Source organism: Pinus tabuliformis, chromosome 8 (assembly GCF_031772625.1).
Source record: "Pinus tabuliformis cultivar Carrire ecotype Pingquan chromosome 8, CPIR1, whole genome shotgun sequence".
Classification (NCBI taxonomy): domain Eukaryota; kingdom Viridiplantae; phylum Streptophyta; class Pinopsida; order Pinales; family Pinaceae; genus Pinus; species Pinus tabuliformis.
In genome coordinates, this window is record NC_142294.1 from 1,096,482,370 (window position 1) to 1,096,508,073 (window position 25,704).

Here is a 25,704-nt window from a genome sequence, read left to right on the forward strand (position 1 = left end):
ACAAACTTGAAGGAGTTCTAATCAAAGCACAACAAAACAAATATCTAGGCATTCAGGTAGGTAGTCCTTGGGATGGTAAAAAAATTCTGAAAGACTCGAAAAAACGAGGGCGCAAAACAGATTTCCAAAGGACTATCATTATTGGAGAAATGCTGGTGGATTCTAGAAGTTTACCCAAGCTGACCAAGTTCTTTAAGGCTCTACCGCACGGTTCCTTATGAAGCTAATCTCATGGAATATGCGAGGGCTTAACAGCCCTGCAAAACATCGAATGTTAAAAAATATGATTCAGCAAGAAAGGGCTACATTAGTCTTTCTACAAGAAAGAAAAAGCAATAGCACTATATTGGAGAAAATTTAATAAAAAGTATGGACAGGTTGCCGCTCAGTCTCCGTGGATGCATCAGGCGCCTCTGGAGGGCTGGCAATTTTATGGAACCCTCAAACTCTCACCCTTCAATATTTCCATGCCTCTCACTTCTTCATTCAAAACCACATTCCACCTTATCAGTATCAATATACATGGTCTTTTCACTAACGTGTATTTCCCTCAAGATCATCAAAAAAAGATGGATTTGTTGAACACTCTCACAACACTTAACTCAGCCAGAAACCACCCCCTCTGGATACGTGGTGGTGACTTCAATACTATTACAGCGCTGGATGAAAAATTTGGAGGCCGAGCAAGATTGGAAGGGGACAACACGGGCTTTAAAGAATTCATATCAAGTAATCATCTCATGGATCTTCAATCCTCGAATGGTATGTTTACATGGACCAACAAACGCAGAGGATCTCAACACATAGCTTCCAGACTTGATCGTTTCCTCTTGTCAGATAACGCCATTCATCTGGGTGGAGATTTCCATGCATCCATTTTTCCTCTAGCCGGCTCAGATCACTAGCCCATAATGCTTCAGTTGTCACGACCAGAGTCAAAGAACAACAGACCTTTCCGCTTCGAATCCTTCTGGTTCTCTCACCCTAACTTCAGAGAAGTGGTCATAGCAACCTGTAATTCCTTCATCCCCCCTACAGGAGCCAAGCTGTTTCAATTTCAACAAAAACTAAAACATCTTAAACAAGTGCTAAAAACCTGGAATCGCACACACTCTGGCAACATATTCTATCAAAGGAAAGAGCTGGAGCAGCAAATCAACTTTCTGCAGTAAAGTATCATATCGGAGCGCAGAACAAAGGACAATTCACTTCAAGAGTAGGCCCTCCTAAACCTGATTGAAACGCACAGGCAGCAAGAAGAGACTCTTTGGCGACAAAAATCCAGAATCAGATGGCTTAAGGATGGGGAGAAAAATACTAAGTTCTTTCATAGATCAACCATTCAAAGGAGAATGCACAACAACATTGCCTTCATCAACAATCAACAAGGTGAGCGCCTGGAAGTGCATGAAGACATAGTATAGAAATTCCAAGAGTACTTTCAGGAGACACTAAGAGAACCGCTAGGTAGCAAAAATCAAGCCATACAAACTATAGTGCAGCACATTCCCAAAATCATTAATGAGAACCACAATAATAGGCTTCTCTAGCCTATATCCATGCAGGAAGTGGAGGACGCAATGGCTCAACTCAAAGATGGCAAGGCACCTGGTTCTGACGGATTCACAGCCAACTTCTTTCATTCTTTTTGGGAGCATATCAAAAACGAGGTATGGGCGCTCATGGATGAATCACAATCGATGCACTGGGTTCTCCCTTCCCTAAATACGACCTTCATAGTGCTCATTCCTAAGGTGGAAGATTCCAAGACTCCTGATAAATATAGGCCAATTGCATTATGCAATGTCATCTATAAGCTTATATCTAAAGTAGTGGCGAACAGACTAAAATGTCTTCTCCCGCTCCTTATCTCGCCAGAGGAGACAGGATATGTAGAAGGGTGCTAGATCTTGGATGGTATCATACTCTCCCACGAAGTGATCCACTCCCTCAAAATTTTCAAAAAACCAGGTATGATCCTCAAACTAGATCTCTCCAAAGCTTTCTAAAAACTCAGCTAGACCTACATTAAACACATCTTACTAGCATTTGACTTCAATGCCACCTGGACTCGATGGATCATGAATCTCATCTCCTCCCCCTACTTTTCCATTCTTCTGAATGGATCCCCTCCCCTCGTTTTCATCCTTCTCGGGGTATTCGTCAAGGAGATCCTCTCTCCCCATTCATTTTTGTTCTTATGGCTGAAGGATTAAGCTGTCTTCTTCACTCTACTTCTAACTCTCACTCTTTGAAAGGAATTTCATTGCATGGCCAATCTCCCATAACACACCAACAATTCGTTGACGACAACATGCTTTTTGGCCATCTGTCAGTACAAGGAGCCTCTCCTTTCAAACTCCCGCTCAATATTTTCTTAGAAGCCTCTAGTACCTCCATCAATGCCTCCAAATCCCAACTATTTTTCTTCCATACTACCATCCAAACTCAAAGAAATATAGCCCGGATTTTGGGCTTTACAATAGCTAAGCTTCCTTCGAAACATCTAGGGGCTCCCATGTTTGACTCTGCCATCAAACATGCCACTTGGAGGACCCTCCTTGATAAATTAGAAACTAGGCTTTCCTCCTGGACCTATAATTCTCTCAACATTGCAAGCAGAATCATCCTCATCAAATCAGTTCTCCAATCCATGCCTCTGTACCTGTTTTCAATCTTGGCTACCCCAAAATGGGTTCTCAATAATATCCGTAATTTTCAAAGAAATTTCTGGTGGGGCTCCTCAAGCCTTAACAGAAAATGGGCCCTGGTTAAGTGGTTGGAGGTCTATTTCCTGAAATCAGCCTGGGGATTAGGCTTGAGGTATCCCCTCCACAGCAACACCATCAGGGGGGCATGAATATGGTGGAATTAGCTTTCCAAACCGATTACTCCCTGGGGTCTTTTATGGCAGGCCAAATATGCCCCAAGAAGTTCTGTAGAGGAGCTAATTCGATTTAGCTCAACTACTCATGGATCGCTAATATGGAATGCTTCCAAAATTCATAGCACTTTCATTCAAGCGCATATTTTTTGGGAAATCCATTCAGGCAAAACTGCAAGATTTTGGGAAGATTTGTGGCAACAACTTCCCAAACTTGCTTCTCTTTTTCACAAACCAAAGTGGCAAACAATTATGCAACAAAATGAGCAAATCCATGTAAATCAATTCTGGCAACAACATTCTTCCCAAGGTTTTCAACTTTGTAGCCTGGCGAATACTCGGAAAGCCAACTGGTAGGAGGAAACCTATGATGAGATTGACACTGAGCTCAAACTCAGAAAAATCAAACTATCAGATCAGAAAGATCGATTGAGATGGGGATACACTACCAAGGGCCTATTCACCACCAAGGAGGCTTATCAAATCCTTTATCACCCTTTGTAGATTATAAAAGATCCTCTTTGGGACCAAATCTGGAAACCAACCATTTGGCCTAAAGTCTCCACCTTCCTTTGGCTACTAAGTAAAAAACGGATCCTCACATGGGATAATTTGCAAAAGCGTGGACTTTTAGGGCCTTCCAGATGCCCCAATTGCAATCTTCATTCAGAAAACATTATACATCTCTTGGATACTTTTCCATTAGCAGCTCAAATGTGGGAAAGAGCAGCTCAGTGCAATAGAAGATCAGGTATAAAGGACGGAGATATAGCAAATACCATCAGAAATTGGCCTCATAACCCCTTTCAAAGTCCTCTTCTAAATGATCTCTGGCACCTCCTTCTAGGTTTCATCTACAGGATCATCTGGAAGGAACGAAACTACAGGATCTTCAAAAATAATAAGTCACCTCTTGATACCCTCTGGCTTCTCCTCAAGCAGAATCTACAAGAGACTTTGGCTCTCAAAAGCTGGCAAGATTCAAATTTGCCAGTCCAACCCCAGGAGTGTCTCATTCTCGCTAATTGGAACCTTGATCTCACCTTGGTAGATCATATCTTCCAGCACCTCAATTCACTCAGAGTCTGCTCACTCTTGGACACCTCCTTCCATCCATCCCTACAAGCTGAATTTTAATTGTGAGGCCAAAGGCAATCCTGGGCCGGCTGGCTATAGGGGAATCTTTAGAAACACGAAAGGCTCAATTTTATACATCTATCATGGATCATTAGACAGAGACACCAACAACACTATTGAGCTGGAAAGCTTATGGAGAGGTTTACATATAGCTGAAACTGAACATTTGCTCCTCTAGAGGTTGAAGGCGATTTACAAATCCTAATAGAGGTTGCAAACAGGATAAAATCAGGATCCCTAGCTGTGAAAATTGCTTCAAGTTGGAGGCTTCTATGCAGATTGGAACAAATTTAAGACTGGCTCAAAATTCCTCGCAGCATATCCTTCAAGCACATCAGGTGCACAACTAACAAGGCAGCAGATAGACTGGCCAACCAAGGGGCCGCTCAACAGCTCCCATTTTTCTTTGGTTTGTTGAACAATTCCAATGACTCACAACTCAAGCATGACTGTACTCTCCTGGTGCAACAAGATCTATCCCACCCGGATGCGGGTGTATAAGGTGGAATGCAGCTCAACGGCGGCGAGGAAGGACGGTGCGTGGCTCTTCATTTACGCCAACCGACCTTGCCTGAGCATTGTTTTAATGATGCAGGACCTCAAATTAAATGATCCATTAACGCATCTTCCCTCGATCCCTCAACCCATCAGTTTATCTATAATGGCGCTCGGTTGGATCTCCATTCTAGCTCCTCCCCTGTGCTTAAGTGGTTCTAGCGAGATTCATGCTTCTGGCACTTGTAACAGGGTATTAATCTGTCATGCTTGGGTTCCTTATGCTGCCCTTCATCATAGCTTCCATCCTCCTGTGATTCAATCCAGCTCCATCTCCGGTTATTCCCTCTCTGTCTCCTCTACCATTGTCTGTTCCGTCCCTCCTGCGTTCCTCATCATGCCTAGAGTTCGCCCTAGGATGTGCAGCAGGAGAGGCAGCTCTCATGGGCAAGTCTCTCGCCAGCCATCATCCACGACTTAAAAGAGATTGATAGAACCCCTTTAGATGTTAAGAATGAATAATGAGTCATTGTAAAATTTGATTGTAATGGCTAATTGATAATTGAGTCATGTTATTATTGAATTTAATATGGTTGGTAGCATCCATTAGTTAGTATTGCATGACAAACTATTAAAATCTATAAGCGTGAAACATTTTTTATTAAATCTTATTGAAACTTGTAAACAAGTTATTGTGGTAGTTTACTTCATATTGATGGTTTGTTGATAACATTACACTATGGAAATTAGGAATGGTTATATTCTTAACCTAATACTTATTGACACTAACACACTAATGATAAATTATTTTCTCTGAATGAAAATAGTTCTATAAAATATCTTATACAAATGTAAGAAAAATACAATGATTACAAAAGTGAATCTAGTTTAACCCTACATACCTATGACTGCAAGTTCTTGAAGGTGTTAAAGAACTTGAATTATGACACAACAATGTCATTAAAGTGGTTGATTTGACATTTTCATAAACTTAATGATAGTAGTAATGAGATGATCTTTATTACCAACTCTATTAATTGACGATTCAATGCTTATGTTAGCTAGTATGCACAAATGGTCACTAATTAGATGCATATGCATAAATTAAATGACATGTTGCATGAGTTAGAAACTATGCGAATGTTAATGATTATTGTATTGTTTGCTTAACTGTTATGTTGGAAAAAAAGACTTATGGAAACTTGTTTTAACATGTAGAGGATGTATCCCTACTTGTTATATTACTTTTTCATAGAAGGATGTTACAAAATGTTGTTGTAGAGTGTTTTTTATGGTGTTGTGGAGTGTTTTTTACATGTTGAAATATTGACAAAAATGGATACATGTGAAAGTGAAATGCATTATGAGTATAATTGAATCTTTTTTTGTGTGTAATAGTATTTTTGTAGAAGGTATGGTTTTATTAAAAATTGTTGTGACTAATATTAATGATGTGATTAGGAAGGGGTGGCTTAATGGCGGAATAATAACTCTTAAAAGGAAATTTGTTGCAATGTGAATTGAAACTGCATATGTGAAGGTATAATGTTTAATGTTATTATATGTAAGATTGGTATTGTTTTATTAAAACTACATGTTCATAACTATGTGAGAATTGGAATGTATACCACCTTGTATGGTGTGTGATGAATTCCAGTTAATTTACTTTTACAGATTATGAGACCCGTGTTGAGAGTAAAGTATGAATGCATGATGTAGGTAAATCTTTCTTTTGCTTTGATGATAATGTACTCATTGTCAGTTATATATATTACAATGGAAAAAGGGGATAGAGGTAATTTTCACATGCAAGACATTTATGGACAGTTGTGAATAGCCAAGGAGACCTAAAGAGTGAGTTGTTGAGATTTAAATTCCTCAGCAACCAGAGAAAAATGGTTGGAGATGAATTTCATGAGTCTGGATTTGGTTGGAATTATCGTGGGAGAGAAATATGGTAATTTAAAAACAATAACTGTGGGAGATAAAAATTGGTGAAACCCTTAAATAAAAGACTCACAATGTTGAGGGAATAAGCAAGACACAGCCAAGAGGAACCCTGTATTAGACCAACTGTGGTCGCTGTCAGAGAACTATATTGGGTGTGAATATCACTCCATCTGGTTGTGGAAACTAATTCCAAATGTTTGGGAGGAATATTATTTTTCCATTGTGGTTGTCATAGCAGAAGAAATTAGCTAATGAGTTATGTGTTGTGTTAAAATGAATTTTTCTATATGACTGTATAAGAATATTATTTATGTCTTGATAGGAAAGTAGCCTAGTTCTTAGAAGGGAATTACTAGAAGTGAAAGTTCCTTTACTATATTACCCATATTACTAGTAGAGACTCTTATAGTATGCAGTTGATACAATTATTGATGATTTTGATGATTAGAGATCTATGTGCTCTCTGCGTACTTGTAAAATAAATGTGTGGATGTATTTATCGAGGTCTAATACAATGTGAATTTGGTGCAATTATTTATCATTTTGAAGATTAGAGAGCTAGGTTCTCTCTAATTACTTATGTAAGTATTGAAATAAAATATCACATGATATTGCATGAATGATCGATAGTTAAAAGTATTTTATTTGATTGAAAGTGTTGTGAACAAGAGCAATGTAATTGTGATTAATGTGATCATGTTGGATTTGCTAATTACACATTGTAGGGTGCTTGCGAGGAAGGCTATGAAAACTCCCCTAGGTGATTTTCTTTGGGTTGTCAAACCACTCTCAGAGTGTTTTCCACAACTGAGAAACCAACTATTGTTAAATTTTTATGCCTAAGGTGACCATGATTTTAAAATTAATTTCCAAGTAATGGTAAGCTGATATAGAGTTTCTATTTTGTTTATATGAATTGAATAATTGCTAAGTGATGGAGATAGAACTTGCATATTTTTGCACTTGTAAATGCTGATGACTATTCGAAAAAGTCGTTTTCCTCCTATGACTATTTCCTAGAAACACAATTCCTTATTTTGAAGGGAAGGAGTCCCTTTTTTGTTGTTTTGAGATGCATGTCTAGAGTAAAAATTATGAACACCAAGGATGGTGTTCCCTTTAAGGAGGGAGTATGTAATATCATTGTTATAAAACTTTTGTAAAACTCATTTATTAAAAGTAAAAATACTATCATAATAATATGTTTTTCGTGCGATAATAAAACCCATTCTAAATTATTTGATGACTAATTCAAGAGAGAGTATGAAATAATTATTATTAAAACATTTTTTGTCTCGTTTCTTATGGGGTTTTTGAGAAAGGAATAAAACTCCATTATGAGATATCATCCTTTTTCTATAGGATGTTTTTGGCTCTCAGTTGTCAGTATCATTCCACCTCTCGGCTCTATGCATATTATGGGCATTGTTCCTCATTATTCTCTTCTTTAAAGAAGATGCAATCAAACCATGAAACTTTCTCCAAACACAGTGGCATAGCTATACGAATCTCTCTCGCTCTCTATGTGCTTGGAATGAGTTAGGAAAATCTCAATCTTATTTCAGTTACATGAATCACTAGTGCACAACAGCTATTGAGTGTTTTATTTTTGAAACAGATTTCAGCCATGTCTGGTACGTAAACATTAGATGACTTTTTTGGGATAAGATTTTATAAAATTTTGGTAAGTAATGTCTCTTTCACATCCATTGAAATGATTCCATCAATTTTCGGTCCTTAGAGACTAGATAATGAAATTCTTATGCACAAAGACTAGTTATTGCTTCTCTAAAATATTTCGTGAATTTATGATTAGTAAAGACTGAATAATGCCTTTGCGAAAATACTTTCTTGAGTTCTTCGGGGGCATATGCATGTAGGTGAACTAAATTTACCTTATTGAAATTTTTTATAAATCCTCATGGCATCTATTTACATATCTTGAAATATTTTCCACGAACCCTCTAAACAAGTTGTGGTAGTTTCCTTTTTAGTCCTTGCCATTTACAAGATGGCATGGACTATAGTAATCGGAATCCATTGATGTAACATTAATTCTTGTTAGTCTTTACTCTATTTTTACTTCATTCCACACTATGTGATTTGAAAACTATATTCTTCTTTTCTTGTGGTCTTATTTGGCCTCTTCCTGAGGCAAGAGGCTATAAGCATATAGTACCTTCGCTTGATGTCATTCATATTTCAGAACTATTAGGAATTGGTTTAAACTAATGCTAGCATTAGTCTAGCAGTATGAAATGCTAGCAGAGTTTGGAAGTGTCAAAAAATTGAACTAATTTATAGGTGCCTAAAGTTGCCACTCGTGCATGTTGCTTAGGTGTTTGTTGTTCTGTGTCCCATTACCTTGTGTTGTCAAACTGTGCGGTTGCGTGTCATATGATAGTCCTTCATAGATAAGGAAGGAGGAGCAGGTCCTTAAAGACTTCAAACGCAACACTAAACGACTAACTATCAACGCACCTGGCAGTAGAAGCTTTGGAAGTGAACAACCAATCTTTGAATGAGACCCTGGTCCTCCGACACTTAAGCTCAAGCTGCAAAAGCTAATGGAGAATTGTATGCTAATAAGTGACCAATAGGTACAACTTTGATTAGTGTAAGAATTATTGTGATTTCCTTGTTATTTTTAAACTACCCTATCTCACCTTAGGAAGGTCAGCCCTAGCTAAATTTGTTCTAGTGCTCAAAGGACTATAAATACCCTTCATCGAGGCACACTTTGATCACAATATGGGTGTGCTCTAAAATTTCACTATGCTCTATAATTCAGCCTGCAAGAGTATTATGCTTCAGGTTTGTTGGTGTGGTCGCAACTCATGTCTATCCCATATGATGCCTATGTAATTAGGCTGTTTTTTATTCCTTTAGAAAGTCTAAGGGTTGATTGGATTTCACTTCCTTGTTATTTTTAGAGTCAGGAAGTGAAATACTGCCTCTTTAGTTGTAGTGGCCACATTCCTCTTTGCCACACAAGGGCTAGTTGGCTCTCCGGTTAGGTTTGTGGCTTTGTGAGTGTATCTAAATTGAATCCCTGCCCTTGAGTACTCGTTTATCAGAAGAGAACTAAGAAAATTTATGCTATAAAATTTTGTACAGAGCTAGACAACAAGGAATACATAAAGACTGCTTGAATGATTTTCAAAGTAAGTTGGCCAGTCCACATATGCCAAAAAAAAGTTTTATAGATCTCCACAATTATAGTATTTCAAAATTCCTTGCAGGTATAGAGTCTTAGGAAAACACCTATAATTCATATTAATTTACAAAACATAAAGGTTAACGAGAAACACGATTGTTGGCTTCTTCTTGCCCATTGTTGGAAGGATAAGAGTCTTGGTTGTCTAGGTCAATATCTTTAATTAATTGGTAGACAATATCTTCCTCTTTGAAGTATTGTTGCAGTGAATTCACTGACATCCTATGGTTGGAAGCAACAGAGTGAGATCCTTTGTTGAGATTGCTAACCATATTTATTAACCTAGATTATTTTGCCTAAAACATCAATTTGTTGCTTCTGTTGGACTAGAGTGTTCATAATCATTGCATTCTGAGAAGTGCAGTAGTGCTCATTTTCATGGACTAGTCACTGAGAACAGTAAGGTTTTGTTGCTTAGGGTGGATTCTTCATGTGTTTCAAGAGTTCTACGAAATTATTCAGCTTCATGGTAATCCATGGATAATTCACATAGAGAATGATACATTTAAAATCTTAATCAAATTCTTCAGATTGATTGACAGAATAAGATTACTACTCCTGACCTGTTGAACCTTTCTAGTGAAGTAGTCAAACTTTCAGTTCTGTTCCTGGATGCTCTGTAAATCTTAATAGAAAGCCGTCTACACATTTTTCAGCTAATCTTGGATATCTATGGCTTGCTAAATAAAGTCCTGGACTGATTCAACCAAATTTTTCTAGAGGTCCCCCTTGTCCTTAGAATCAATAATGGGATAATGAGTCCAAAACATTTTCTCCTAACAAACATCATATTTCCAGATCATGTTGATTTAACATTTTTCTCTACAAGATCTTCTGTTGAGCATAACATAACAAAGTAGGAGACCATTATAGTCAATGCCTATGGGAAACTCTAATCCGCTCCAATCCCATATGGGCAAAATCCTGGGGCATCATCATAAGTCTGCCAATAGTAAGTAAGTGCCCAGGAGGTCATAGCTAGCTGGTCATCCAACAATAGTCGCCAGTGTATCAAAACAAGAGATCAACATGGCCTCAGGTTCTTTGGTCGGGGCAGGAACAAAGCAGGAATGAGGTGGTGATCCTACGAGAAAAAGGAGAAAACAGGCCCTCACAACTTTCATTCCCCTACTGGGAAGGGTAAAAGAGTTAGACCCCTACCTTTCATTATAATTACCATTAGTAGTAATGGCCATTAAGATCCATAGATAGTTATTTACATTCATAGGATAGGATCCGCAAGGAGATCCCTTGGATAGGTAGTGCCTAGGTTACCTCGTTACTGCCTAAGATTAGTTTCAAAACCTAATTCTTTAGGTTAGCTAGGTTAGCTTCTAATGAAAGGATCAGTAGTACAAGTAGGAGTGAGGTAATACCTTTTGTTACCCTACCAGAAGTTGGAAATTAGTATTCTTAATGACTAGATTTATTGACCATCCCTAATAAAGAGCTTAGTAAGGAAAGGAGGAGCAGTTGACCAGGAAGGGCAGTAGTGACCCTTTCAATCAATCTTAGCAGGCATGCAAGGTCAGTCCTTACACAATAATAGGACTAAAAAAACCAACACTTAGATGAATAAGTTGATTCATAAGTAGATTATAATCAATCTCATTCAATGGATTGATGGGGACTTATCCTCTCAGCCACTGATGTGGGACAACCATTGATGTGGTCCTTCTCATCATCTATTGGGAACTATGCTTAACCTCAGGCTATTCTCAACTTGGCTATAACTAAGGTGCTTTAAATAACAGTGCTCTTGTCATCAGATTCCCCTTTGAAAAAAGTAAGTTCTTCTCTATTGTTTTCATCGTCATCATCCATAAATATTTAGAGAAGGCCCTTCCACTCATTGGGATAGCATACTTGATTTGTTGTGTCAAGGAGTGGTTGCTCCTCTTCTTCATTAGCAGGCTCATCATCAATAGTAAATTATGTGGCATTATCTTCTTCTTTGCAGCCATTAGGGACTTCACACTCGTAACCAATATCCCAATCTACAACCCATAAATCCTCCATAGCTTCATCATTTTCTTGGCAATCTACAACCCATGAGTCCCATTAGTAAATCCACATTAGCAAGAAGGGAACTAATAGAAATTTTCATTGAGATATTGAGGATAACATAACAAAGGATTAGATAGATGGATGCACATACATTGAGCTCAGGATACCACGAGAAGCATTTGGTTGCCAAGCTTGAGTACTTGTTTATAAGAAGAGAACTAAGAAAATTTATGCTATAAAAGTTTTTGCAGAGCTAGATAGCAGGGAATACATCAAGACTACTTGCATGATTTTCAAAGTAGGTTGGTCAGTCCAAATATGCCAAAACAAAGTTTTATAGATGCCCACAGCTATAGTATTTCAAAATTCCTTGCAGGTATAAAGTCTTAGGTTGCCCATGAATATGGTACTTCCAAAGACGTTGTAAGTTCAAATTGCTTGAAACTCATATGCGATTCGAGGTAGGAATGAAGAAAGCCATCATTCTATATTGATAATTATGCTAGTTAATTAATTATTGTCGTTTTTAGTTTCTTGAACTTCTAGTATGCCATTGAGATCTAAAAGAAGATGATATATGTCCTGTCAGTTCAACTAAAATCACTTGTATGCTAGAAAACTAATTTCGTATACTCAATTTTTTTTACATTTCGAAATTTCTTTTCATGAGCATATGGGGTACAAAGGAGTTTGATTTCTAGGCTATCAACACTGGCTGCACAAAGTGAATTGTTTGACCATTCTTGGTCATTTTGACAAGCATTGAAATCCAGCATGTTGATTTATGCATATGGAACTGTAAATATTGGTGAACTGTCCATATTCTGCACTACATGTGCAAGTGAAATGAATTATGGCCTATGAATGGTATGTCCTTATGTCTGAACCATTTTATCACTCAAATTCCTTTCGCTGTTATCCTCATCTCCCAAAGGAGTAGTGATGCAATATGTCACATGAAGGCTATTAATAAATGCCTCATCATCAAAGTTTAGAGACAAATCAAGTTCCTTCTTTAAACCTAGTGCTTCTTCTTTAATGAGGATAGGATCAAAATTGTCCTCTGCCCCAAACATGATGATATCTCCTCTACTATAAACATCTTGTATGGCACTATCATCATTGGTGAACCATGTTATATCTTCCAACCCTGAATGTAGTTCTTTGCCACAATATTGCTCCAATTGAATAGAAAAATTGGCACTTCTAACACTGTTGGTCATCAGATTCATGGCTGATGGTTTCCTTTTTTCATATTGTGTCGAATTCCCTTTCAGGCATGTTGCAGAATCATTACTAGGTTCCTCCTTGGTAAACATAGGTTTATAGACTAAAGCTTTGATACCACCATCATATTTTACAAAGAAACATAATCCTCCCATTGGGTCTGAAATTCCATTGTCTTTAATCGGCTTAGATGGGCCCTTTGCTATATCATATTTATGGCTATCTTGGTCAAACTTACAGAAGAAACCCTTATCAGAAAACTTACAGGGCTGATGAGGGTACTCATCATCTGTCCCTTGCTTCTCATGGCAATTACTGCAACTTAAGGTGCTTTGAATAACAGTGCTCTTGTTATCAACTTCCCATTTGGCAGAAGTAAGTTCTTCTCTATTGTTTTCATCATAATCATCTATAGTTATTTAGAGAAGGCCCTTCCACTCATTGGTCTAGAATGCTTGATTTGTTGTGTCAAGGAGTTGTTTCCCCTCTTCTTCATTAGCAGGCTCATCATCAACAATAAATTATGTGGTATTATCTTCCTCTTTGCGGCCTTTAGGGACTTCACACTCGTAACCAATATCCCAATCTACAACCCCTAAATCCTCCATAGCTTCATCATTTGGTTGGAAATCTACAACCCATGAGTGTAATTAGTAAATCCACATTAGCAAGAAGGGAAATAATATAAATTTTCATTGAGATCTTAAGGATAACATAAAAAAGGATTCGATAGATGGTTGAACGTACATTGAGCTCATGATACCATGAGAAGCATTTGGTTGCTGGGCTTAACTACTCCTTTATCAGAAGATAACAAAGAAAATTTATGCTATAAATGTTTGTACAGAGCTAGACAACAAGGAATACATAAAGACTCCTTGCACTTCAAGGTAAGTTGGTCAGTCCAAATATGACAAAACAAAGTTTTATAGATTCCCACAGTTATAGTATTTCAAAATTCCTTGTATGTATAAAGTCTAAAGTTTCCCATGAATATGGTACTTCAAAATACATGTTAAGTTCAAATTGGTCGAAACTCATATGCCATTTGAGGTAGGAATGAAGAAAGGCACCATTCTGTATTCATAATTCTACTAGTTAATGAATTATTGTTGTGTTTAGTTTCTTGAACTGTTAGTATTCCACTGAGCTCTCAAAGAAGATTATCTATGTCCTGGCAGATCAACTCAAATCACCTGTATGCTAGGAAACTAATTTCATATCCTCAAATTTTGTTAGATTTCCAATTTTTTTCTCATGAGCATTTAGGGTACAAAGGAGTTGGATTTCTAGGGTATCAACATTGGCTACACGGAGTGAATGCTTGAAGCATTCCTGGTCATTTTCAGAAGCATTGAAATCCAACATGCTCCTTTATGCATATGGAACTGTAAATATTGATGAACTATCCATATTTTGCACTGCATGTGTAAGTGAAATGAATTATGGCATGTGAATGGTATCCCTGTAAATCTAAACCATTTTATCATTCAAATTCCTTGCCCTTTTATCTCATCTCCCAAAGGAGAAGCAATACAATATGTCACATGAAGGCTATCAATAAATGCCTCAACATCAAATTTTAGAGAGAACTCAAGGTCCTTGTTTAAACCGAGTTCTTCCTCTTTAATGAGGATACGATCAAAACTGTCCTCTACCCCAAACATGATGATATCTCCTATACTATAAACATCTTGTATAGAACTGTCATCATTGGTGAACCATGTTATATATTCCAACCTTGAATGTTGTTATTTGTCATAGTATTGCTCCAATTTAATAGAAAAATTAGCATTGCTAACACTGTTGGTCATCTGATCTATGGCTGATGTTTTCCCTTTTGCATATTGTGTCCAATTCCCTTTCAACCATGTACTTTCTTCTTTTAATTCATTTATTTTTTTACAGTAGAGTTGGACAAATGCAACCTTTAGTATTTTATCTTGTGATCATATATTTCTTGTCATGGGTGTCCACTTTGTGGTCCTTTACAGGTCACAATCATGACCCTCTAATTGTAGAAAATATCGTGTGAGTTGCAATCATATAGGTTGGGCTTTGTGGCTTAAAAAATTTCAAACAAATTACTTATTATACTGATCAAATCATAAATCAAAGTGCTAGCTCTTACAACCCATTGAAGAACTTATCCTTCTTTCTACATAGGTAACCGACGAGGCTAAAAATTACTCACAGTGCACTCTAGAATTTGATCACTTATCCTCCTTTCTACAAAGGTAACATGTTTCGAAATCACGGGTTGGTGTTGTTAACAAAAATTCTCTCTCTCCGAAAGATTCTCATTTATCCCAGCAAAAATTATCTGTGGTCTCAACTTCAGTGAATGGCTCTTCAACAACAACATCAGAAAATATTGTATCAACCTTGGGCTCATGTCCATCAACAACAACTCTATAAGGACAACTAAAACAAAATCATTACAATATAAAGTAACATCAATTATGACAACTGCAACAATGTCAACTAGAGAAATAATTACACCTTGCCCTGATTCCAAATGTTCCACTAACCATCTCTTACATTTTTAGAAGGGAATTTTGAAACACATACATGGCATCAACATAATATACATTTATAGTACATTCACATGACCTTTTGTTTCTTATTTCAAGGTCTCTTGGACTTCGTTAGACTATTCAGCTTCCACACCAACCCTTAGAGGATTAGGTGTCCAACATTCTCCCCCTTAATCCAAAGGGGTATGTATGAGTCCAAGAAGAGAGTTATAATACAAAATGTGCATGGCAGCACTAGGCTGAATGTGATCTCTGAAATGTTGGTATAAGGTGGGTGGTTTAAGGATTACCACTGACACTAGAACACTTAGTGTAGTTCCTAGAACTCTTCCAAGGCTGGCGTGAACCTCAGTTCTTCTGCTAGTGGAAGTGCTCCTGTTGTTTTGAAGAGGGAAACCTTCAACCAATAAAGGAAGGTCTCAACCTTTGATGGTTTAAGGATGACCAACAACTCTGGAATGTTCAATGTAATTCTTGGAACTCTTCCAAAACTAGCAAGAAGCTGAAGTCTTTTCATAGAGGAAGTGTCCCCAATTCCTTGAAGGGGTGACACTCACTAACAACATGTTCACGGGAATCTTTTTCTTTGGCTACAACTTTGAATCTGGTATGGCAGGTTGTGGCTCAAGCTCACTTGATGTGGCTTTGAAGCTTGTAGATAACCATCATTCCCCCCTGTCAAATACAAGGTGAGATAATGGAGAAAATTCAACTGCAAGATTGTTCAATACTTTAGCACAAGTTCTGACATATGACTGGAATATATTCTTGGCTGGTGATGCCCATTGCCAAGCAGCAATCCACCCAAGATGAATCTTTGTTCTTGTAGGAGCTTTGTTTTTGAGGCATTTGTTTGAAGAATGATTGGTTTTATGATAGTGCTTACATGGATTAAGATCAAAAAAATGATATTTCATATGGCCAACTTGGTCACAGTGTTGGCATTTCATAGTCTGTTGTTGTTGTTGTGGAAGAGGAGCAAAACCTAGAACAACCAAAGGTGAATTGTTGTGAAGGAATCCAACACTCTAAAACTGAATGGGCTTTGAGTAGTCTGTAAAATTAAAGGACACATGTCATATCCTAGACCATTTTTGTGCTTGTTATGGACAAGATTTTCCTAATGTTTCATGATGGGCTTGGGAAGAGCAAGATGAACTTCTGCTTGTGCATGCAGTTCTATTGCTTAATTGGGAAATGGATCTGAATCAACTATAACATTATTGATTGGCTACTTAAGCGTGTTTGTTTCAGTGTTCTGAACAGAGGAAAGTTCATAATGATGACTCTACTGCTATAATTCTACTCGCTGAAGCTGAGATTCAAGCTCCAAAAAGTCTATGTTTTCTTGTGTATTCTGTAGACATGTTTTAATATCACAAAGAGTGTTCTTTCCGATTTTAAATGTGGCTTTGACAGTAGATTGTATCAGAGTTTTGAGAAACTCTAATACACCACCAATTACAGGCATAACAAGTGCACCACTATTAAAATCAAAGTGTAATCGTTCTAATGGCAGGAAATTATTGAACTCTCCTGCAAAAAATATCGCTTTTAATTTTCAACTTTCTACCTTCATGATTAGATAAAAAACTAACTAAAAAACTTCAATACCAACTTCAATATACTATGTCGATACTTCAATTTGAGCATATAAGCCAATGGTAGTGAAATCTAAGGGACTGCAAAGGTTGCTCAAACTAATTAGTGAAAATTTTGAATTTCTTTAGAGAAGGTCCTAAACAAGAAGATTTCAATGACTTTGCTTCTAACAATCCAACTACAACTAGAATTGCAGAAAATATTCAGAATTACTCATCAAAACAAAGATCCCTACAAATCACGTATTTGATCTCTAAATTTCGAGGAAAAGCTTAAATGCCGAGAATTATGAACTTCCGATAGCTCTAAAGCTTTACAAACACAAATTTCACTCAAAATAAACAACTGAGACTCAATTTCTTGTAAAGAATCCACTCAGCAAACAAGATTTTCATCGGATCTCTTCCTTCCACCATGATTAGTTGCAATATATTTCCTCAAGAAGAATAATTGCGTGCTTTCTACTTCCTCTTGTTCTGGAAAGCCTGAGAATCAAAGTACACCATAATAACCCTACAACATAAAATTTTGTTGACAAATGAAAACCTCAGGAATTTGGTTTCTTCAAATTCCAACGTGTTTTGTAGGTTCACATTTTTAGTCCCGATTTTACGTAAATGGAAAGGACACAACCTCTATCCATAAATCAGAGGTGGGTAGTCACAAACTTTGAGGTGGTTCAAACATCATTCTATCCTGATGACTACCACCCTTCATGTAAAATAAAATATACACGGGCAATAATAATACACGCAGGTTACTAGAGCAACCTATATAAGGTTATCCTCCTCAACCTCAACTTTCAAAGTGTTCTCAAAATTCAATGCGGTTCTTTGAAGATCCGAATCAAGGTCACAGGCTCTAGAAAATTGTCCTCAGTAAAAAAATTATGTCACCAAATTCGAACCACAAAGCACTTTAACTCAAATGAATAAATTGAGATATGTCTTTTGTGGTTTTTAAATTATACTCTCAACTAAAGCCCTTTCACTAAGCTCCTTTGATGAAGGAGCATCTAGACTTAGCTAGAAATGTGATGGTGTGGTCACATGTTGTGGCTAATGAAAGTTTGGAGGAAGACTTGGCTGTTTAGTTATATTAATCTCAAATTATGTAAGTGGTTAATTTGTTGCCTAATTCTGAACAGAATTGGGAATAAAATGGCAAGTGATCCTCCCTGCGTGGAGATCAAGCCAATTAGCTATGGTGATCAGTTAGTGTAGGATTTGATTTCTTAGAATATAGTGAATTCCTTCATTTGTGGAAGGAAACTGTTAGATGAAACATATATGTAATTTCCTTTCTTTTCTGGAAGGGGGAGTCGAGAGAGAAGGGAAAGAGAGAGAGGATTCACGAGGAAATTGTAAGCCTATGGGAAGGTTAGGAATAGAGGCCATTAATTTGTAGAATCAGTCCAAAGAGGAAAGATTTAGGAGAGTAGAATAGTGTGTGGATTGTAATTGAAATAGAGGTCTTTTAATTCGTGTAATCGTTAAAGTCAAGACTCTGTGATCATTTTATATTGAATGAATGAAATTAATTTGTTATGATTGATTATTGGGTCTACGAAACACTTGTATGCTTTCAGATTCTTTGCATTCAGGTCGGGTGATTATTCCTTAGTTTTGCTGTGTTTAAACACCTAAACATATGTTTGATAGAAGCCGGGGCCTTTCTTTTAAGGATCATTGTTTCAGGCATGTCGCCGATTCTTTTTACATAGTTTTGGTCTCGCAAGAGAAAAACCAATTGTACACTAAAAATGAGCGCAAAACATAGTCGGATTTGGAATCCGGACTTGAACCATTCATAGATGAGGAACTATACTTTATGGGGTTTGAAAGACTGATTGGGTCGTCGCTTCAGAGTGGACAGAGGATAGCTCTGAGGAATGCGACTATGCGATATGCGATTAAATCGTAGTCGTTAGATCATGATCAACCGTGGCCATTGGATTGTGGAAGTTGTTTCAAAAAAGTGCATGGTATTTTGGGTGGTGGAAGGACTATGAGTGGTATTGAATGGTGAGCGCCAGATTCCATTCACCCTTCGACACATAGCACGAGGGGAATAGGGAAACAACTTTATCAGGTGTTTAATCTCCGTATAAATTATCTGCCAGAAATAGGATGTCGGTCGTCGGATCCACTGTGCACATATCAATGGTGGAGAATGGGCGACAGTTTAAATATTCGGGTCTATGCTGACCATTAGATCGGAGATGTATTGAACGGTCGATATCAACTAATCAGGGATCGGTGATCAGAGCACGCAATAGGAAGGTGATAATATAAAGGATGGACCCACCGATATATATAGAAGCGACCGTATAAATATTTGGGTTCCGGATATAGGTGTGGAGCGTGGTTTTCCCGTGTATTTCCCGCATTCCTGTGTATTCATATATTTCTGATAAAAAGTGTTGATCAGGGTTTTAAGGCTAAAAGTGGAATAAGACACTTCCAATAGTGTTGTGGAGTCCCGATAGTTTAAGTGGTTATGATATTAAGGGAAAATCACCTAATTACGCTTCTGATATGCATATGTGGGTATGAAACTTTGAAGATTTATCGGGGTGAATTGATCCCGATAAGGTGTGAGGGTGTAGTACCCTTATGGTTGCATCATTTTTGGCATCAGAGTAAGAAAGGGAAAGAAATTTCCAGCGAGAAGGATGTCTTGCTTATGAGGATTTATGAAAGTTGTTGTAGCTGAATGAATGACAATGTTGGGCATAGGACTACAGCAGTATGACTATCGAAGAACTTTTGGAAGTTCTTAGAGATTGTAGCAGAACTTCATTCTAGCTAAGGCTTGGAATAGACAGGGACAGAGGAGTCCTTAAGAGAAGTGAATGGAGCAACCAGAGGGAGAGAGCAAGATTGCTTAGTGAAAATTCTAAGGAAAGAGGACTTGGAGACCAGGCAGAGGAGAAGCTTGGTGAAAAAATCAACTTAGAAGGAAGTTGATTGGTTGCGGGTGTAGAGCTCACATAGAAGAGAAGATGGCTATGGAAAGTCATATGGAAGATTCAGAAGTAGGCTACAAGATCGAGGAGAAGGGTGCCCAAACAATACATAGGGAATGGATGAGTCAAGCAGAGTTTGACAAGGAAATAGCTTACATAAGATAAGAACTCGATGTGTTAGTAATGCTGCTAGCGGAGAACCAAAGGTAGGGTTGGGTCTTGAAGAGGAAGCCAATGAAGTGGCTTAAGATGCAGAGGAAGTTGCAATAAGAACAAGTAAAGTGGTTGATGAAGAACCTCAGAGAAGCAGAATCATAAATTGAAGTTTCCATTTGTAGACCACAACGAGGTGAAATGTTGGGTGAAGAGGATAATGGGATATCAGCTGAAGATCTCATGGACTATTGGCATAGTTTAGAAAAATAAGAAGATATAATGACTAGAGAAGTAGATGAGGCAATGAAGCCTTGTGACTTTTATTCTCATAGTTTGTATATGTTTGTAAGATATGCAGAGGATGATGGACAGTCTAGTAAAACTGTCACAAGTAGGAATGAAGCTCTTGAGGTGAAGTATAATGGAGAATTCCTTTTAGTGGAAGAAGATGTTGATTTATTGAAGTAGAAAGAGTTCATAGATGAAATTCTGTTTGGTGTGAAATAGTCAGAGAGGTTGATATAGACCAGAAGTCTAGTGAAAATGCCATAGTAGTATTCCAGGAAGGTAAGCAAATGAATTTGTCTAATGAAATTGATGAAGGAACTTTGAAATATGACAATACAGAAAATATGATAACTTAGAAGGATTGCTAGGAAAAGAATGAAGTTGTGACGAACTACTGGAGAGCTTCATATGGAAATAGAATTCTTGGAAAGACTGATCAAGGAACCTGAAGGAGAAATGAAGCTTTTAGAACCTAATAAAGAAAAGGAAATGGTTACTATGAATCATAAGGATGAAATGTATCTAACATTTATAGAGTTAAGTGAATGTTTAGACTCCTTAGTTAATGATGTGACTGTAGGTATGGGGGACATCGTTAATAAATATGGTGTTGAAATCAGAGAAATTGAGCAGAGATTATTTCAAGGTGAGATGATAGACCAAAAACAATAAGGAAGTTATGTCCTAAGAGACATGAAGGAGACAGAAGTATTAATTCAGCAAGATGAAGATGGAAGGAACCAAGAATTTAAAAGAGATGATCAGCAACATGAGAATGAATTTGAGGAAGGGATTAGATTGCAGAAGTATAGCAACTAGCAACAAAATGAAGAACAAGAGATTAGTCTGGTAGTGCAAAGAAAGACAAGTGAAGATCGAAGATACAGATGGAGAATGAAGAAAATGGTCAAGTGGAAGCTATTGCAACAGAGGTGGAAGGGCAAGCTGATGAACGAGTTCAGGAAAGTTGAACAAATTCATATTGATTTGTTATAGAAGGAGAGGCTCAAAGGAATGGAGTCACAACAATAAGGATCTGTTTAAATCCAAAAATCCTATGATAGAAGATTGGTGCTTGAAGCATAGAAAGAGGATGGAAGGTATTGTGTTTTTAAAATTGATGGTTGTTGTATATTTGCAGGTCATGTAAACTTGAGGGAAGACAAGTAGTTATTGGAAACTGTTATATTAACAGGTGAAGAGATGACTACTGATAGTCATATGAGGAATAAAGAGAAAAGTTATAGTGAAGTGAAGGAAGATGTTTAGTCGGATGACATCCAAAGGATAAGTCAAAAGGAGGATGGAAAAGGAATTATTTAGATCAAAGGAACGTCTGGAACGAAAGAGATCCATTCAAATGAATATGGAACACAGAGTTTTCTTAGGAAAATTGATGATGCTAATACAAAACAAATGGATAATTTTATGAAGATCTTGGTGTCTCATAGTTTTCAAACTGATATTTTGTGTGTAAATGTAGGATAGACTGAAGTAAGGCAATTGTTTAAGGTTGTCATAAGGGAAAGGAAAAGAAAAGATATGATTTTTAGAAGTTAGAAGAAGGAAATTCCCATATTCTTGTGATGCAGGGGAAAGAGCAGTTGTTAAACGTAGTTGTAGTGAATTATGCAGATATTAAACAATTATTGAAGATTATTGAGCTTCAAGAAAGCTAGAGTAAAGAAGGGCTAAAGGCAGATGTTGCAGACAATGAAGTTAGTAAATATTATGCAGAGCTTTTGGGAGAAATTCCGAATGACATGGCAGATTTGTGGCATGAGTAAAGTCGTTTAGATAAAAGGCAAGGAAACCAAAGGATAAGTGATCAAATTGTACAACCAGAAATGAATGAGAATGAAGTTGTCATGAATTAAAAATATGGGAAAGAAGATGTCAGAAATGTTGGCATAATGAGGAAACAGAGTAAAGCCTTTGTGTTTAATGAATTGATTCATTTTGGTGAAGATTTATATGGAGGAACAAGGCAATGTTAAGTGACTTTGAAATAAGGAATTGATTTTGAAGGTCAGATCGAAGTAAGGAAGGATGAGATCAAAATGTCTTAGAAAGGTGGAATGATGTTGAAACTACAATGTGGAACTGTTGAAATAGAGATGAGTTCCAAGGATGATAATAACGAGATTACTATTGTGCTACAAGGAGTTATTGATGAAGAAGAGGCTGAAGATGACATTTCATAAGCAGACAAGTATGATGCCATAATCCTTAAGGGTGCAGAAATTGAGTTACTAGAAGAAGAGGTATTCCAAGTATCTAAGCAAGCAGGAAGAATTCTTAGTTTTCAAGGAATTTGTGGAGTTGCAGGTATACTAAGAATTGAAGTAAGAAGACGTGAAGCCATGAATGAGAAACTAGAAGAATGAACTGGAATTATTGTAGGGGATCAATGAAGAAGGTATTTGTACATTTCAAAAATGTATATGGAAAAATATTGGCACAGGGATTATGATGTTGTTATGCAAGAACACATCCAGTTGCAGGAGAATAGTATTCATCATCTAAGAAGTGAAGTGGACAAAGAAATTGATGAGTTGTGGAGTAGAACAACATTCTAATAAACTAAACAGAGGACAAGAGAAGGAAGGGAGATTGGCTCGAAAGATTGATACAGGTGAAGGAAATGGTAAATTGCAAATTAAAGCGTGGAAGTCTGCCATAAATTGTGATGATAAGAAAAAAGCAGTAAGATATATGGAAAAGACAACATTAGACAATGAGAGCATAGCTAATGGGGCACTACAACATAAAGGATGGAGACATGGGGAACAACAAACAACAACAATAACCAAGGATAGACTACCAAAAAAAGTATGGGATCTAGGAGGGCGCAGATCAGAAGCACATGATCAAGAGATCATGATTATTTTAACCTTGGGAGTTTGATGTGGGAGCATCTAGACCTAGCCAGCAATGTGATGGTTTGGTCACATGTTGTGGCTAATGAAAGGTTGGAGGAAGACTTGGTTGTTTAATTGTATTAATTTCAAATTATGTAAGTGGTTAATTTGTTGCCTAATTATGAACAGAATTGGGAATAAAATGGCAAGTGATCCTCCTTTCGTGGAGATCAAGCCAATCATATATGGTGATCAGTTAGAGTAGGATTTGATTTCTTGAAATATAGTGAATTCCTTCATTTGTGGAAGGAAATTGTTAGATGGAGCATATACATAATTTCCTTTCTTTTCTGGAAGGGGGAGTTGAGAGAGAAGAGATAGAGAGAGAGAGGATTCACAAGGAAATTGTAAGCCTACGGGCAGGTAAGGAACATAGGCCAATAATTTCTAGAACCAGACCAAAAAGTAAATATTCAGGAGAGTATAGTAGCGTGTGGATTGTAATTGAAACAGAGATATTTTAATTCGTGTGATCGGCCAAGGCGAGACTCTGTGATCATTTTATATTGAATGAATGAAATTGTTGTGTTTATGATTGATTATCAGGTCTACAGAAACCCTTGTATGCTTTTAGATTCTTTGCATTTAGGCCGGGTGACTATTCCTTAGTTTTGTTGTGTTTAAATGCCTAAATGTATGTTTGATAGAAGTCAGGGCCTTTATTTTAAATATCATTGTTTGAGGCGTGTCGCAAGTCTTTTTACATAGTTTTCGTCTTGCAAGAGAAAAACCCATTTTACACTAAAAATGAGCGCAAAATATAGTCGGATTTGGAATCTGGACATGAACCATTTATAGATGAGGAACTATACTTTATCGGGTCAGAAAGACTGATGAGGTCATTGCTTTAGGGAGGACAGATCCTGGCTCAAAGGAATGCGACTATGCGATATGCGATTAAATTGTAGCCATTAGATCGCGATCAACCATGGCCATTGGATTGCGGAAGCAGTTTCAAAACAGTGCATGGTATTTCGGGTGGCAAAAGGACTGCAAGTGGTATTGAATGGTGATCACTCGATCCCATTCACCCTTCAACACGTAGCACGAGGGTAACAGGGAAACTGCTTTAGCTGGCAGTTAATCCCCGTGTAAATTTTCCACCTGAAATAAGATGTGGGCCGTTAGATCCGCTACGCACATATTGACGAAGGAGAATGGGAAACAACTTAAATATTCGGGTTTGTGGTGACTGTTGGATCGGAGATGTATTGAATGATCGAGATCAGCCAATCGGGGATCAGTGATCAGAGCATGCAATAGGAAGGTGACAGTATAAAGGACATACCAGCTGATACATATAGAAGCAGGAGTATAAATATTTAAGTTTTTGATATAGGTGTGGAGCGGGGTTTTCCCATGTATTTCCCATATTCCTCTGTATTCATATATTTTTGATAAAAAGTGTTGATCATGGTTTTAAGGATAAAAGTGGAATCAGACACTTTCGATAGTGTTGTGGAGTCCCGATAGTTCATGTCGTTTCGATTTTAAGGGGAAATGACCTAATTATGCTTCTGGTATGCATATGTGCGTATGAAGCTTTGAAGGTTTATCAGGGTGAATTGATCTCGATAAGGTGTGTGGGTGTAGAAGCCTTATGGTTGCATCATCCTTGATCCTACCAATACATTGTCGCCCAATTCTCTTGACCTCGAGCTGGAATGATTTCAAGCCGCTACAGAGTATCAATTTTTCTTGTTTAGCTTCGTAGCTCGCTTAAGGCTCTCACTACTTGTCAGTCATCGAATATCCTAACATTCCATAGTAATAAGAACAAACTGGACATGCCTTATACTAGCGCAAGGCCTAAACCTGTTGTCATCAAACAATAGAAGTCCGGAGGCAGCCCCTCTATTTTTCCTTCCACATCTTCGAGCAACAATAATTTGCAAAAGAATGTTGTTGATGAAGGTGGAGAGTGTACTACTGAACAAGAGAAGCAATGATCAAGCAGGTCTTTGCAACGGGGCTTTCAAGAAACCTAGAATAGAAGCTTCTGCAAGCGCTCTGATGAAGGTGTGCAAAGAGAAGCTAGGCGAATGCATTAAGGCATTGAAACATCTCATCTCTCCGTTTGGAAATATCTATACGGCATTTGTTCCTCTTAAAGCTATTGAGCTCACATTAAATTGATACAATACCAGGTTCATTTATTGAGCTCACCTTACCTAAAAGCTATTCTCACCAGACAAAAGAATAGGTGAGGAGACCAGGTGAAATATGACCTTTGCAGCAGAGGCTTATGCCTAGTTCTTATGTTGTGTACTCTCGATATAGTCAACAATAATGCTTTTGGACAAAGATTAAAATAG

At 37.4% G+C, this 25,704-nt stretch overlaps 1 pseudogene; it reads left to right on the top strand.

The window, feature by feature from the left end:
- Window positions 1-1,580: 1,580 nt before the first annotated feature.
- On the top strand, window positions 1,581-25,704 carry LOC149239164 (uncharacterized; annotated as a pseudogene).